This window comes from Gadus chalcogrammus, chromosome 23, assembly GCF_026213295.1.
Source record: "Gadus chalcogrammus isolate NIFS_2021 chromosome 23, NIFS_Gcha_1.0, whole genome shotgun sequence".
NCBI lineage: Eukaryota > Metazoa > Chordata > Actinopteri > Gadiformes > Gadidae > Gadus > Gadus chalcogrammus.
Genome location: NC_079434.1, coordinates 332707 through 349520, shown reverse-complemented (window position 1 = coordinate 349520; position 16814 = coordinate 332707). Strand labels below are relative to the sequence as shown.

The window sequence follows — 16814 nt, the reverse complement described above, 5'->3', positions numbered from 1 at the left end:
ATGCGCATGGAGACCGCCATTTCCTCATTGATCCATCTTGATCAAGTAGGATTTATTAAAGGTCGATTTGCTTCCAATAATATGAGGAGACTCTTCCAGGTAATGGCGACAGCCAGCACTCTACAGCATCCAGCAATAGCCATATCGCTGGATGCTGAGAAAGCCTTGGACAGGGTAGAGTGGCATTATTTGTTTCATGTTATGTCAAAATTTGGTTATGGACCAGTTATTATTAACTGGATGAAGGCCCTCTATAACAACCCTAGTGCTTCAATTAGAACTAATGGAACTGTATCCGAACCTTTCCAACTTCTAAGATCTAAAGGTACGGCCACACCAACCGCGTTGCTCGCGTTAGGGGCGTTGAAAATCGGCATTTTTGCATAGGGAACCATTGGTCTAGGCGCGGTACACGCGTTGAAGCGTTGAAGCGTTGAAGCGTTGCGTTGGGGGCGTTAGGCGCGGCAGTAATTACGCACGTAAACGCAGTAACGCGCCCAACGCCCGGAGTTCAGAAAATTGAACTTTCAACGCTCCAATGCGTGACGCTTAGCCGCGGTAGCCAATCAGCGTGGAGCTTGACCCGACGTCACTGGCAGAGAGTAGTGAGCTTGCACAGAAGCATACGGCCGACATCTTTCTTTATTCTGGGTGGAAATAGTAACATAGTTACGCGATTAAAAGCGTTTATGGAAACATTTCTAGCGAGAAATGTGCATTTTACTTTCATAATGTTCGCTCGGTGAATGTGAAGGATGTTTGGTTTGATAGTTATGACGAAGAGAGAACGCTCCGTTCACTTGCATGGACATGGACTCATCTAGCTGCGTTGGCGCGTTGACGCGTTGGAAGCGTTGAACCACCACACACTGGTCAAGCGTCAGGTTAGGCACGGTACTCGCGTTGTCCAACGCGAGTAACGCGGTTGGTGTGGCCGCACCATAAGACTCTTCATTTTGGCCTTAGAACCTCTAGTATGTGCTATCCGAGCTGAGAAGAAAATCACTGGTATCCAGATTGGGGGTCATGATTTTAAAGCTAATCTATTTGCGGATGATTTGTTATTAACATTATCACAACCACATCAGTCAATCCCGCAAGTAATGAAATTAATTGAGCTATTTGGGAAGTTTTCAGGGTATAAGGTGAATTTTAATAAGAGTGAAGCCATCCCATTAAATACTATGACCTTTCCTTCACATCTGGGTTCAGCCCCCATTCAATGGAAGCCACAAGGTATGAGATATCTAGGAATCAACATTAAGAATACCATTGAGGATATCTTTGATTTAAATGGCCCTCTCCTCCTTAAAACAATTAAGGAGGACATTAAGAGATGGACAGTTCTACCCATTTCAATATGGGGCAGAGCAGAAGTGCTTAAAATGAATATTTTACCAAGATTATTATTTCTTATATCAGCAATTCCTCTTAAACTCCCGCTTTACAGGTTGAAAGAAATTAATAAATTATTCATTTCTTGTGGAGTAATAAAAAAACAAGAATAAGTTACAAAAGATTAACCAGACCGAGGAAAAGAGGTGGATTGGTAGTCCAAGATCTCATCTCATCTCATTTTCTTCCGCTTATCCGGGGTCGGGTCGCGGGGGGAGCAGCTCAAGCAGGGGGCCCCAGACTTCCCTTTCCCGGGCCACATTGACCAACTCTGACGGGGGGATCCCGAGGCGTTCCCAGGCCAGTGTTGAGATATAATCTCTCCACCTAGTCCTGGGTCTTCCCCGAGGTCTCCTCCCCCTGGACGTGCCTGAAACACCTCCCAAGGAAGGCGCCCAGTGGGCATCCTTACCAGATGCCCGAACCACCTCAGCTGACTCCTTTCTAAGTAAAGGAGCAGCGGCTCTAATCCGAGTTCCTCACGGATGGCTGAGCTTCTCACCCTATCCCTAAGGGAGACGCCAACCACCCTTCTGAGAAAACTCATCTCGGCCGCTTGTACCCGCGATCTCGTCCTTTCGGTCATCACCCAGCCCTCATGACCATAGGTGAGGATAGGAACGAAAATCGACCGGTAGATCGAGAGCTTTGCCTTGCGGCTCAGCTCTCTTTTCGTCACAACGGTGCGGTAAAGCGAACGCAATACCGCCCCCGCTGCTCCGATTCTCCGGCCAATCTCACGTTCCATAGTACCCTCACTCGCGAACAAGACCCCGAGGTACTTGAACTCCTTCACTTGGGCTAAGGACTCATTTCCTACCCGGAGTAAGCAATCCATCGGTTTCCTGCTAAGAGTCATGGCCTCAGATTTAGCGGTGCTGATCCTCATCCCAGCCGCTTCACACTCGGCCGCCAGCCGATCCAGTGAGTGCTGAAGGTCACAGGCCGATGATCCCATGAGGACCACATCATCCGCAAAAAGCAGTGACGAGATCCTCAGACCACCGAACTGCAACCCCTCCCCACCACGACTACGCCTCGATATCCTGTCCATGTATATCACAAACAGGATTGGTGACAAGGCGCAGCCCTGGCGGAGCCCAGCACCCACCGAGAACGAAACTGACTGGCTGCCGAGGACGCGAACACAGCTCTCGCTTTGGGAGTACAGGGATTGGATGGCCCTGAGGATAGACCCCTTTACCCCATACTCCCGCAGCACCTCCCACAGTTTCTCCCGGGGGACCCGGTCATACGCCTTCTCCAGATCCACAAAACACATGTAGACCGGATGGGCATACTCCCAGGCCCCCTCCAGGATCCTTGCGAGAGTGAAGAGCTGGTCCGTAGTTCCACGTCCGGGGCGAAAACCGCATTGTTCCTCTTCAATCTGAGGTTCGACGATCGGCCGAACCCTCCTTTCCAGTACCTTGGAGTAGACTTTACCAGGGAGGCTGAGAAGTGTGATACCCCGGTAATTGGCACACACTCTCTGGTCCCCCTTTTTGAACAGGGGAACCACCACCCCGGTTTGCCACTCCTTTGGCACTGTACCCGACTCCCACGCGATGTTGAATAGGCGTGTCAACCATGACAGCCCCTCAACACCCAGAGCCTTTAGCATTTCTGGCTGGATCTCATCAATCCCTGGGGCTTTGCCACTGCGGAGATGTTTGACTACCTCAGTGACCTCCACCAGGGAAATTGACGACGAAACACCATCAACCTCGAGCTCTGCCTCCAACATAGAGGGCGTGTTATTCGGGTTCAGGAGTTCCTCAAAGTGTTCCTTCCAACGTCCGACGACCTCCTCAGTTGAGGTCAACAGAGTCCCCTCCTTACTGTACACAGCTTGGACGGTTCCCCGTTTCCCCCTCCTGAGGTGCCGGATAGTCTTCCAGAAACACTTTGGTGCCGACCGAAAGTCCTTCTCCATGGCCTCTCCGAACTTCTCCCACACCCGCTGCTTAGCCTCCGACACGGCAGCAGCTGCAGCCCTTCGGGCCTGTCGGTACCCTGCAACCGAGTCAGGAGTCCTCCCGGATATCATATCCCGGAAGGCCTCCTTCTTCAATCGGACGGCTTCCCTGACCACCGGTGTCCACCACGGTGTCCGAGGGTTACCGCCCCTTGAGGAGCCTAAGACCCTGAGGCCACAGCTAGCCACCGCAGCTTCAGCAATGGAGGCTTTGAACACAGCCCACTCCGGCTCAATGTCCCCAACCTCCACAGGAATGCTAGAAAAACTCCGCCGGAGGTGTGAGTTGAAGATACCTAGGACGGGGGCCTCCTCCAGACGTTCCCAGTTCACCCGCACTACGCGTTTGGGCTTACCAGGTCTATCCGGAAATTTCCCCCATTCCCTGATCCAACTCACAACCAGATGGTGGTCGGTTGACAGTTCCGCCCCTCTCTTTACCCTGTCCAAAACATGCGGCCTCAGATCAGATGACACGATCACAAAATCGATCATTGATCTTCGGCCTAGGGTACTCTGGTACCAGGTACACTTATGAGCACCCTTATGTTCGAACATGGTGTTTGTTATGGATAATCCATGACTAGCACAGAAGTCCAATAACAAACGACCGTTCGGGTTTAGATCAGGGAGGCCGTTCCTCCCCACCACGCCTCTCCAGGTGTCTCCATCGTTGCCCACGTGGGCGTTGAAGTCACCCAGCAGAACTACGGAGTCCCCTACTGGAGCCCCATACAGGACTCCATTCAGGGTCTCCAAGAAGGCCGAGTACTCTGAACTGCTGTTTGGTGCATACGCACAAACAACAGTCAGAGTTTTCCCCCCTACAACCCTTAGGCGCAGGGAGGCGACCCTCTCGTCTACCGGGGTAAACTCCAACACCGCGGCGCTCAGCCGGGGATTTATGAGTATCCCCACACCCGCCCGGCGCCTCACGCCCTTGGCAACTCCGGAGAAGAATAGAGTCCAACCCTTATCCAGGAGTACGGTACCAGAGCTGAGACTGTGCGTGGAGGTAAGCCCCACCAGATCTAACTGATAGCGCTCCACCTCCCTCACAAGCTCTGGTTCCTTTCCCCACAGCGAGGTGACGTTCCACGTCCCCAGAGCTAGCTTCTGCCGCCCGGGTCTGGTCCGTCGAGACCCCTGACCTTCGCTGCCACCCATGTGGCTGCGCACCCGACCCCAACGGGTCTTCCCACAGGTGGTGGGCCCATGAGATGAAGAGAGGGGGGGTGCCACGTAGTTTGTTCGGGCTGTGCCCGACCGGGCTCCGTGGCAAACCCGGCCACCAGGCGCTCGCCATCGAGCCCTCCGCCTGGGCCTAGCTCCAGACGGGGGCCCCGGGCTTCCTCCGGGCCGGGTCACATCTCCTCTTTTTTCGATATTCATTGAGGATTTTTGAACCATTCTTAGTCTGGCCCCTCGCCTGAGACCACTCTGCCATGAGAGACCCTACCAGGAGCACAAGGCTCCAGACAACACAGCCCTCAGGTTCACAGGGACACGCAAACCTCTCCACCACGATAAGGTGACGGTTCCAGGAGAAGGTAGTCCAAGATGTTTATTCTTATTACCTTGCCTATAATGCTAGGTTTCCTTTGTTGTGGGCCTATACAGGACAGAGCGAGTTTGGGAGTTGGAAGTGGGTCGACGAAAACATTTTAGCCAACCAAGACAAATCCCTCTCCCTAACCGCTTTATGGTATTACCCTAAAACCAACTTGAAAATAGGAAATCCTCTAATAAAATTTTCCTGTGAGGTTGTGAAAATTATCCAGAAACGTCTCCCCTTCAATGGAGCATATTTACCATCATGCCCTATATGGAGTACCCCTGTATTAAAAGCTGGTGGTAAAACATTAACAAACAAATCGTGGCAACAAAGAGGTATAAACCAATTGGGTCAGATAGTGAAGAATGGATATATGGTACCCTTTAATGTCTTAAAAACACAATATGATTAAAAGATGTCGACTTTTTTGCGTATTTACAATTCAAATCTATTTTGGGGTTACTTATTTAAAAAAAAAACACAGTAGAGATCCAGGATAAAGAGTTGGATATAAAATTGAGGGAGATTGCATCAGAAAAGAGAACAGTGTCAAGGTTGTACGAGTTGTTGACCACTGCATCCGTTGATAACCTATCCTCTATCCAACACAAATGGGAGCAGGACTTGGGCATATCCTTGAGTAATGCACAGTGGGATACAGTAACAAAAAACACTATAACCCTATCCAAATGTGTAAGATATAAAATTCTTCAATTAAAATTTTTACACAGGGCTTATATAACACCAAGCAGATTAAAGAAAATGGACAATTCCCTCTCTTTGTGTTGGCATGGTTGCGGAGAGGCAGGAACATTGATCAATTGTGGCAGTACCGCAGTACAATGTTTTGGGAAATGTTAACCTGCCTTCTCGGCAGTCGAGTCGAAAACATTCAATCAACGCATCATAGCCTTGGCTTTCCTGTCAGCGAAGCAAATTATTTTGATAAATTGGAAGATACGTAAACCCAATTGCTTCAGCATTGACAATTGGCTGAAGGACTTTTTAGACCTCCTGTCAATGGAGCGAGCAGCATCAGCTCTCAATGACCATGACTGTGGTAAAGAAGAACCCTGGAACTTTATAAGTATGAACTTAAGAAACTGGACATTTTTAAGTAATTTATTTAAAAGTAGGCAGTGGCTATTCGTACGGCGACCGAGCTTGTCACGTGACCGCACTTGACCTATCAGTCTGCTCGGCGCTAACCCTAACCCTAACCGGGCCGACCGTAATTATAGTAATTAATTCAGTGTTTCCCATACATAGACCATTGTGTGGCGCGGCGCCACAGAATCAGCATCGAGCGCCACAAATTGATTGTCTTTTTTTTCTTTTCTTTTTTACGCGATTTGGAAATCTAAGAATCGGTCGGTTCATTCGTCTCCGCATAGCACTCATTCTCCCTGCCATTCTCGTTCACAAACACACACACACACACACACACACATACACAAACACACGGACACGGACACGGAGACGGAGCGAGAGCGACGATACGCGAACACATGAACCCACCGATGTCACCCGTCGCTTAGCAACCGGACACGCTGGGGTTGATAAGTTAACGGACTACTGTAACTACTAAGGAGGGATAATAACAAAGACGTGAATCAGGCAATAAATCCACTTTCCTTGACAGCGGTAAAGTTCGGTGTGCATTAAAGTACAGACGGAGTGGACCAATTGCAAATTAAACCCCAAACTAATCGGAATAAGTGTTTATAGCGGACTACACCACCTCTTCTATTCCGCATAGAATTATATTCCGAACAGATAATTGTATTCCGATTGAGGCGTATATATATGATACTTTTCTATTCCGATTGAGCTGTTCTTCCACATCTATGCGGATCTGGGGCCGTAATCACAAAGCATTTTATCTTACCGCTAGGAGTGCTCCTAACTCGCGCTAAAACATTTTACGTAGGAGTTTTTTCTTAAAAGTTATTCACAAAGCCGCTGAGACCTACTCTTACTAAGGATGAATCACTAAGAATGAACTAAGAGTGACGCGCCGTTGCTATGGATTACGTCAATTCTCGTGCACGAGTTTAGAAGCGGTCAGTTCGGTGATTGGTTGTTCAGGCGAGCCCACTAAATCACCGAAAAACAAGGAAATAGCCTAGGCTAGAAATTAATTCCTATTAAAGGTTGGGTACGGAATTTGCTTTTTTGGCCATTTTTGCAAAATTACTTGAAATCCTTATCATAACCCGCTTACAGCCACTGAGTTAGAAGTACTGACATGAAAATTAAACAAGTCAATCATCTGTGGAACGGGCAGGGCTCGAAAAACTCCAGCCAATCATTTGGATTGCCACCTCGTTGCATTGGACAGTAAGTACGTCAATCAACGGTCGTACTGCACTCCCCCTCCCCCGCGCGCGACCCCTTCGTGCAGTACTCGTGACCCAGAGCAAGCTCCTGTTTGTTGTTATCCTGCGGTAGCTACTGGAACTAGTTAATCCACATTTGGACCTAGCAGTAGACGAGAATTTCCATGGCAGACAAGACGCCACCATCCCCACCACCACCACCTCCACCAGCAAAGAGAAGGAAAACTCTTTTTCAGAGAGTAATTGATAATAAAAACGCTGAAAGAGAAAAACTGAAATCAAGAATAATCCTAGGCGCTGCTTTCGAACGTTGGCGGCCACTGAAGGACGAGAAGGGTCTAAAAACCGATGCTTGTGTGGCGGTTGACCTAGTTTCAAAGTTTATACCGTTTATACTCGGTAATACCGGTGTTGAGACGAGTGTATTACTCGTTGTGAAAATGTCCACACCGCAGCAACCCTAGTGAAAACCAGGACTTCCAATACAATTATATGAAACAAACATACATTTTCTAAAAATAGTAATGATTTATGTGACCGTTTAATGTTTTTAACCATAGCCGCGAGAACGTATTCTCAGCAGGGGGTGCTGGAAAAAACAACTCAGCCTGCACTAGACTCGCAACTCGTTACATTGATAAAAAAGATATATAGCAGCGCAGCTCAATTACACCAGTGCATGCGCGCACAGTTGAAAATCGATCGTTGTGTTCACTTCCTTCACACCATGGTTCACATCCAGCTGCTCACAGAACAAGTTTAGCGCACCACCGCTACCCTCACACTTTTTCATATAACCTTTTTTCAGCACTAGGTCATATGAGCATTAAATAAATGCTGCGTCTCAAAATGCCTTGGACTGCATCGAGGATGACTCGCTTTGCCACGGGCCGAAACAGTTCGGAGCGACCACAGCCAGAGCGAACACAGCGGGGCAGAGGAGTGTCAGGAATAGTCTTTGGTGTACACATCAGTACGGCCTATTTTCACTACTGTTTAGTCGCAATGCAGTGTTTTATTCTATGTCTTTTTATTTTCGTATATTATTTCAATGAATACAATTTATTTATTCATAAAAACAAGATCTGGTCTTCAAATCTTTTTTCCAAACATAGGTCGTCTTACAATGGGGTTTGTGTTTATATTCGGACCAATACGGTACAGCGGCGCTCACATGACGTTAAGCATTTCCTGGTGCATAATGTGACACTTCAGAACCTAAAATCCCGTTTCTCCCCGTTGACACGACAACACATAACCGGCGTTTTCAGAAATCTCCACTTTGGCCGGAGTTTTTAGAAATGATCGTTTTCTGTGATAAGACAGGGCCTCGGACAGGGGTGTTGCAGCAACCCCAGCACCCCTACTTCCCGCGGTACTGGGTGCAACTTACAGCTGAATGTAGTGCCATGTTGTTAAACGAAAACCTACGCTAGCCTGGCTCGCTCTCGCGCATCTCTGTTCGCGCTCGTGCATGATTGCGCGTCCAGGTACTTGGAATGGGTGGAGTCAGAGTCAGCGTTGAAGGAGAGGGGGTAGGACCATTTGAGTTGTGTATTTTCAAAATCTGCTGGCGTTTCGCAAATCGCGTACCCAACCTTTAAGTAGTTATAGTGCAGTTAGCAGAATACATGCATGATGACAATTATGTGCAGACCACGATAATGACGTTGTAGCCTGCACGTTCAAGAGAGAGAGAAAGCAAACAAAAAAAATACGTGAAATTGAAAAGAAAAATGTTATGAACTACACAAGTGCTGACTGATTTGTACCAAGGTGTTTACCTAAAATGTGTTTTCAAAGTGATCCCTAAATGCCAGTCCACTCCGTTCCACACGGCCAAATTCATTGTCATGTTGATCGCCATCATCATCATCATCATCATCATCATCATCATCATCATCAACGTCTGGCTGTGGAATGTTCCTCCGCTTGCAGAGGTTGTGTAGAATGGCACATAGTGATTACTGTGCTTGCCCTCTCTGGGGTGAGGCGTATTTCGCCGTGGAGGACATGAAACCGACGTTTCATTTGCCCAATTCCTCTCTCCACAACATTTGTATGTTTGTGTGCTCTAGCATATATGGAGGAAATCACTAAACAATAATAAATATGGATTCAACAAATAAAAGGCGTCAAAGAGCCAATACGATGTGTTTTACGCATAGGACTAAGCGTAATCTGCGTAATCACTTACATGTTATACTTTAACTGTGCTCCCGGTTGTGGATTGAGGTAGGGTGTTTAGAGCCACGTCTTGCATGGATAGTCACTGTCACCCAGCAAGTGACACCCAACTGGTACATCTCAAAAAGCTGCCTCAGACCGCTCACCATTAAAATGCGCGAATCATGGGTAGCTGAAGCTCCAGGCCACTTTGCATCAACATCCAGTAGGCTATGTTAAAATTTGCATCAAAAACAACCTGCTTGTTCATGGAATGCACTTTCTTCCTATTGACGAACACGTCCTCGTCTTTTGATGGCGCAATTATTTTTATGTGCGTCCCGTCAATAGCACCGACCACACCGGGCATACCTGCAATTGCCATGAAGTTGGCTTTGATCCTTTGTAATTGTTGAATGTCAAAAGGAATGTTTATGGCACGGCTGACTGATGGTTGCGATATTTTTAAATCGTCGGCATTGCAAAGTTGCATTTCCCCTGTTGTTAAATAACGTAGTGTGGCCAAACATTTTATTCCTGTTAGTCGGGGATGTTAATGCATCGCGCACTAACTCCACAACAAGTTTAATACCCTAACATTTCGTCTCGCAGGCATTTTACGATTCTTTGTGAATAGGTCTTACTGAGTTAGGAGTCCTCATGAGGAATTTTAAGCTCTCCTAGACTTAGGTGCTACTTTTAGGCCTAAAATACTTTGTGAATTGCTCTTAGTGAAAGTCCTAAATTTAAGAGTGACACGCCCATTATTTTTAGGAGTTACTCCTAAATTCGCCAGTTAGGACCTACTTTTAGCCCTAAGATCCTTTGTGAATACGGCCCCTGATGTGTGCATGTAAACGCGGAGTTACATGCACACTCACTGGCGGCTGATTCGCCCGCTCCTCCTGTCTACGCGCAATGCTTGAGGTCAATGGAAAAATATATTTGGCACAGAGAAGACGGTCGGCGACATTTGCAGTTTACCAAAGGTTAGTATGATATACTGTGGTCTAACACACTTGCCCACATTTTTTGTTAACTCAGAAAAGGTAATATTAGCTTTATGAACTCAACGTTATTGATATTGAACATTCCGCACCCGTCATCATAGACAACGTCGTTGGTAACGCAGCGAACACTGCGATTAAGATGAAATGCGGTTATAGTTTAGATAGGCCTATACGGTGCCCATATCAAAATAATAGAAAACATTTATTACATTCTATTCTAAATATTATTTTATTCTGACTGAATGTTTGTTGCTTTAATCCAGATGAGTATTGAAAAGTTTTTTCTGCGCCAAAAAAGGCCTCGTCCAGACGAGACGGAGCAGCTTGAGGAGCTTAATAATTTCGATCCTTCTGTTCCTGGTAGAGAAAATGTGCTGATCTGTTCATTGTAGGTCATCCAACCCTACATTAATGGCCTGGAGACAGAACTGAAAAGGAGGTTCCAGGAGCTGGACATCCTAGGAGCCTTCCATGTCCTTAGACCTCAGTCGGCTGCCCTCCCTGACAATATGTCCATTGCACAGCTGCAGACTCTGGCAAAAAAAATCTGTCCAGACCAAGAGAAGGTGCTCCTCCAAGAGTGGTTTTCTTTCAAAAACCATATCATTACAGGGTCATTACAGGTATGTGAAAATCTCTATCTCTTTCTCTTTCTCTCTTTCTCTTATGTGCTCTATCTTTAATTCAAGAACAAGAGCCAGGAGGAGCTCCTGACTCTGCTGGCGAGTGAGTATAATGAGTGGTTAGACCTCTACCCCTGCCTCAGTCTCCTTGCCAGCATTGCCCTGATTGTCCCAGTCTCCTCTGTGAATTGCGAGCGGGATTTCTCAGATATTCCTTAGTATATTTCTTGAAGTAATGGGCATTTTAATACTTTATTGATAATACATTTTATTTGTTTTTATCCCCAGATAAAAACAGACCTCAGGAACAGGCTTCAAGGGGAACACCTGGCAGCCTGATTATGGGTTGGCTTAGCTCAGGAGGGAGAGCAGGTGTCTTGTAACCGAAAGGTTGCTAGTTTGATCCCCAGCTCCTCCTAGCTGAGGGTTGATGTGTCCCTGAGCAAGACAATTAACCCTAACTGCTCCTGACGAGCTGGCTGTCGCCTTGCATGGTTGACTCTGCCGTCGGTGTGTCAATGTGTGTATTAACTGATTTAAGTCGCTTTGGATAAAAGCGTCTGCTAAAGGCCCTAATTGATTAAGAATCTCCATAAATGGGCCAGAACCGAATGAGGACCCTTATGATCGAGCACTTGAGTTATTTTTCAGGAACCCACGTAGAATTAAGTGTTCTGATGGGGCATGCAAGCTTTGCACATTAGGCTAATGCAGTTTCATATTTTAGTTAGTTGCCTTGTTGTACCTAGTAGTATATTGTTACTATTTATTTTATATTTCCGAAAAAAGTTAAATATTGGTTCAGATAGGTCTTGAGTTTATTTGTAATTGAAAAAAAACCTCCAGCTTTAGTTGTCTGTTGCAATTCATTCCTTGAATGTCACAGAATCACAAGTTCAGGTAAAAACTAAACTTGTGCGCTGACGCCACCGTGCCTTGTCGCACCCACCCCCACCCCCCCGCGCGCACCACACATTGGTCATTGGTCTGTGGGAAACAGTGATTATAGTAATAACCATAACCCTAACCCTTACCCTAACCATAACCTGCCGTGAAAATAGACTAATGCAGCATTTTTACGGCGCGTCGTACGAATAGCCTAATTGCAATTCTTACGGTCGCCGTACGAATAGCCACTACCTTAAAAGTATGGATCTGCATTCCCCCCCCCCCCGTGTTGTATTTTGTATTGTCCTGTGAGTTTGTTGTCTTATGGTGTATGTATATGTTGTCTGTGATTGTTTTGTTTACGACAAATAATAAAATATTATTATAAAAATAAAGAATATTTACTTGTAAAAAACTTTTTTTTGGTCATTTCAAGACTACGAGCGTCGAGGCATCGAAAGTTGTTTGATTTCTCCAGTAATCCTTCCTAAATTACTAATTAGGTGGGGATTGAACCCCGGACGACCGGATGCAAGTCTGACACGTTACCTCGAGACTATCTCCCTGAAAACAAATCTACGGACAATATTACATTTAAATATTTGACGTTTAATACTACTTACTCATTCAGAAGATCGGCGATTTTATTGCCAGAAGGCCTCACTGTTTTTATTAATGGTTACGGTTTTCCCTTTCTCTGATGCCACCTGTGTTTGTTGTTGCTGGGACGTAGAGGTCAACTGGAAGTGGCTCTTTAACCACTTGTTGAAAGGGCTACAGCGCCACCTAGGGTAGCGGATTCAGCCATGCTCCGGCCATTATCCAATCTCTTAAAAGCCATGTACGTTCGGATAATTGACACGGTCCGTTCGAGTAGCAAAATCGGTATAAGGCTTAATTCAATCTAGCTATCTAATGTAAACGAGTGTTTAACTGGTTCCGAAAGAATTAAGTCATTTTAAGCATGTGTGTTTCATATGGGGACAAAATATGGTTTGGTTATATTTTTGTATAGCTTTGACAAGAGTGATTCATTTTGCAAAGGGTCTGAGGTGTTCTGCTGATTGTGTGTGTGACTGGTTGTTATGAAAAACGGGCCCTGTTTTGAAAATTGTGCTTAAGCAATTGAAAAAACTGCAAAGTCTTTTCTTTCTTTAAAGGAGAAATGGGTTGTATTTGTTGCACACAATGTACCAAACCAAATATATGTGGTGATGTTAGCAAGCAAGGAGCTGTGTTGGCCAGGGTATGTGATAGTGTCTTTGTGTTTACTTAGGGGGACAGGACATCTTCATGACGGAGGAACAGAAGAAGTACTACAACGCAATGAAGAAGCTCGGCTCCAAGAAGCCCCAGAAGCCCATACCCAGACCTATGGTTAGTATCCACACGCCACGAGAACCTAGGAGCTATCATCTCAGCTATCTTGGAGCTGTTTCAGCTATCTCACGGAGGAGATAGCATACAGTCCGGTTCCAAAACTTCCTGGCCTCACTGTCATACAGCTCACTGTATAATAGAGCTGGCAACAATAATCGTTTATATATATAAATGTATATGTATAAATGTATATATATGTATATAAGTGTTTTACATTTAAAGGAGACATATTATGGTGTTTTCCCAACCGGTAAACATAGTATTTGAGTCCCAGAAAACATGTCATGAAGCCGTTTGCTGGAAATAGCTTTTAGGAAAAAAAATCTTGCCTACCGCTATTCCCCTCTGTTTCAATCCCTTCAGAATGCGCCTTTTCCGGTGTCTATAGCTTTAATGCAAATGAGCTGCTTCCCATTGACCAATGAGCTATCAGACTGAACCTCAAACTGGACAGAGCGCACTCCTGGAGCTCTATACCTATATCATATGTAATATAACTAGAAAATGCATTTTCTGCAGAACATGCGGTGAGTGCTGTAGGCCTACAAAGTGAGGATGAATTTTTTTTTTTATAAAGCCACAAAGAAACGTTAAATGGCATTTAAAGGGATAAAGTAAAGGGATTTGAACAAAAGTTCAAAAGTCTAAATTGAGTAAACAATGTAAACATGCACACCATTTAAGAAAATTTAAATGCTTGGAAACAAATAAAATGACAGCTGAAAGAAAAGCGCAAAGCATTGCTAAATTGCAGAAATGTAAAATGAATTGAACTGAAGAATCTGAAAGGTCAAATGTATTGCACTGCTGGTGTGTGTGTGTGTGTGTGTGTGTGTGTGTGGTGTGTGTGTGTGTGTTGTGTGTGTGTGTGTGTGTGTACTCGCCTAACTATCCAACAGTGGACTTCGGCGTCGTAACACCTTCACCAACAGGGGACCTCCGAGCCAAGAGGGGACATTTTTCAGGTCCCCTTTTGGTCATGCCTTAAATCAACCTAAAAACATGCCTAAAATATTTTTACGCATTTTCACAACTTTTGCCAAGAGGGGACCTGAAAGTGTGTGAGTGTTTAGCCCATACTCTATAGCGCCTCTGCTGGCCAGAGCTTGATTTTCAACGACCAATCCACACACGTCGCTTCAAACACTCCTCTATTGTGTGAACGACCTGCAGTCGTTCACACGTCTGTCAGAGTGTAGAGGGCTGTTAAACAGACTACTTAGTAAAGTCTCTTGAAACATGCACACAAAAATGGCTCAGCTTTAAAAGTTCCAGACTTTTTTTGTATGCAGTGACAGGGGTCCACTAATAATAATAATAATACATTTAATTTGGATGACACTGTTGGCTATTACAAAATGACACAAGTCCCTTCTTAGATAGCATGGAGCGACATTCACACTCCTTCTTTTATGAAAAGAGGTAATAACTATATATACTGTAAGGGAAAGATAGTAATCTCAACTAATGTAATAATAATTTGTCAAACTTGAATTGTTAGTGTGTTTTTAGGAAGGGAATTGTCTAACAAAAAACCTATCTATTCATTTGTATCAATTAAAATGATAAACAAATACAATATAAGGGTCTAGACCAGGGGTGCCCAACCTTTTTTGACCCAAGATCTACTTTTCAAGTAGCCAACCTCCCGAGATCTCCCAGCAAACACTACCTTCAAGCGGGGGGGGGGGGGGGGGGGGGTAGCGAAACAATTGTTGACGGGGGGGGGGGGGAGGGCGAGGGGTGGTTGTATCGTGAACCTACGGACTTCAGTGGGGGTTCATTCCGTCTTGCGCCACGGCACCTTCTCAACGATAATCAATAATCCTTCCTACCACCTCAGGGTGAAACTGGTCGGTCTTAGCTTGTTTCCCCTCAGCACATTGCCAACCTTTAGAAGTTGTTGTAACTATGTTGACGCGGCTTTTCAACTGTACTGTTAACAGCACATTGCGCTACCGCACGTATATGTCCCCGCGCAAATTTAATTTATTAAAAAAAAAATTAAAAATTTTTTTTTTTTTTTTTTCTTCACCCTCGCGATCGGACCTTGGGATCTGTCGGCGGATTCTACTGGTAGGACCGCGATCGGACTGGTTGGGCACCCCTGGTCTAGACCTTTGAAATGTTAAATCCCCAAATTAGCCTTAATTTACCATTTTACAATGTACTCCAGTCCCCAATCTATTTTTAAAGAAATGCATTTGAATTGTTGATTTGCATCACAAAATGGTCCACCTGTACTGTATGGAATGACAGGGGTCCACTGTTGGCTGATGCATAATGACAGAAGTTCCCTCTTAGATAGCATAGAGTGACATTCACACTCCATCATGGATGAGTAAAATAATAAATAAGCAAAATGGACAGTTCTTAAGAGGTAATAACAATCTAAATAAAATAAGATATATATATGTATATACATAGTGTTATTTTGCAATTAAAGTTGCCCCAACAATGTTGTCATGAACACAAATATCTAACTTAATAAGGTTTTTTATTTTTTTACAACTACAACTTGTGTGCTTAGTCTACGGTTCAAGGAATGCATTTTATCTGTTGATTTGCATAACATAACTTTTTCTAATGACAGGGTCCACTGTTAGCTATTACAAAATGACACAAGTCCCTTCTTAGATAGCATGGAGCGACATTCACACTCATGCTTTTATGAAAGAGGAAATACTATATATACTATAAGGGATAGATAGTAATCTCAACTAATGTAATAATAATTTGTCAAACTCGAGTTGTTAGTGTGTTTTTAGGAATGAATAGTCCTAACCAAAAACCTATCAATTAATTTGTATCAATAAAATGATAAACATTAAAATTAAATACATCTAAGGGTCTAGACCTTTGAAATTGTTTCAATCCCCAAATTAGCCTTAATTTACCATTTTACAATGTCACTCATCCCCAATCTATTTTTAAAGAAATGCATTTGAATTGTTGATTTGCATCACAGAAAGTGGTCCACACTTGTACTGTATGGAATGACAGGGGTCCACTGTTGGCTGATGCATAATGACAGAAGTTCCCTCTTAGATAACATAGAGTGACAGTCACACTCCAACATGGATGAGTAAAATAATAAATAAGCAAAATGGATAGTTCTTAGAGATATAACAATCTGAATATGATATATAGATTGTTATTATGATATTTTATATAGGCTATTACAAATGACACAAGTCCCTTCTTAGATAGCACGGAGCGACATTCACACTCCTGCTTTTATGAAAGAGGAATAACTAATATACTCAATGTTTACTATTTTTTTGTAACATAATCTTAGGGCTCAGCTTTAATGGATACTTAACCATTTCAAGTATGAAACTGTATTAAATAAAGTGGCTCCCAGAAGGCAAATGCCCTCAGCTAGAGGATGGCTAAATAATCATTCATGTCTCTCTACATATTTTTAAGAACAGTTGAGTGACCAACACTGCGCTTCACAGATCCTAACTTTTAAGCTTA

The 16814-nt window shown here is 44.6% G+C and overlaps 1 pseudogene; it reads left to right on the top strand.

Annotated features, from left to right (window-relative positions):
* LOC130376779 (sodium channel protein type 4 subunit alpha-like) overlaps positions 1 to 13471 on the top strand; it is a 257529-nt pseudogene extending 244058 nt beyond the window's left edge.
* The last annotated feature ends 3343 nt before the right edge of the window (positions 13472 to 16814 follow it).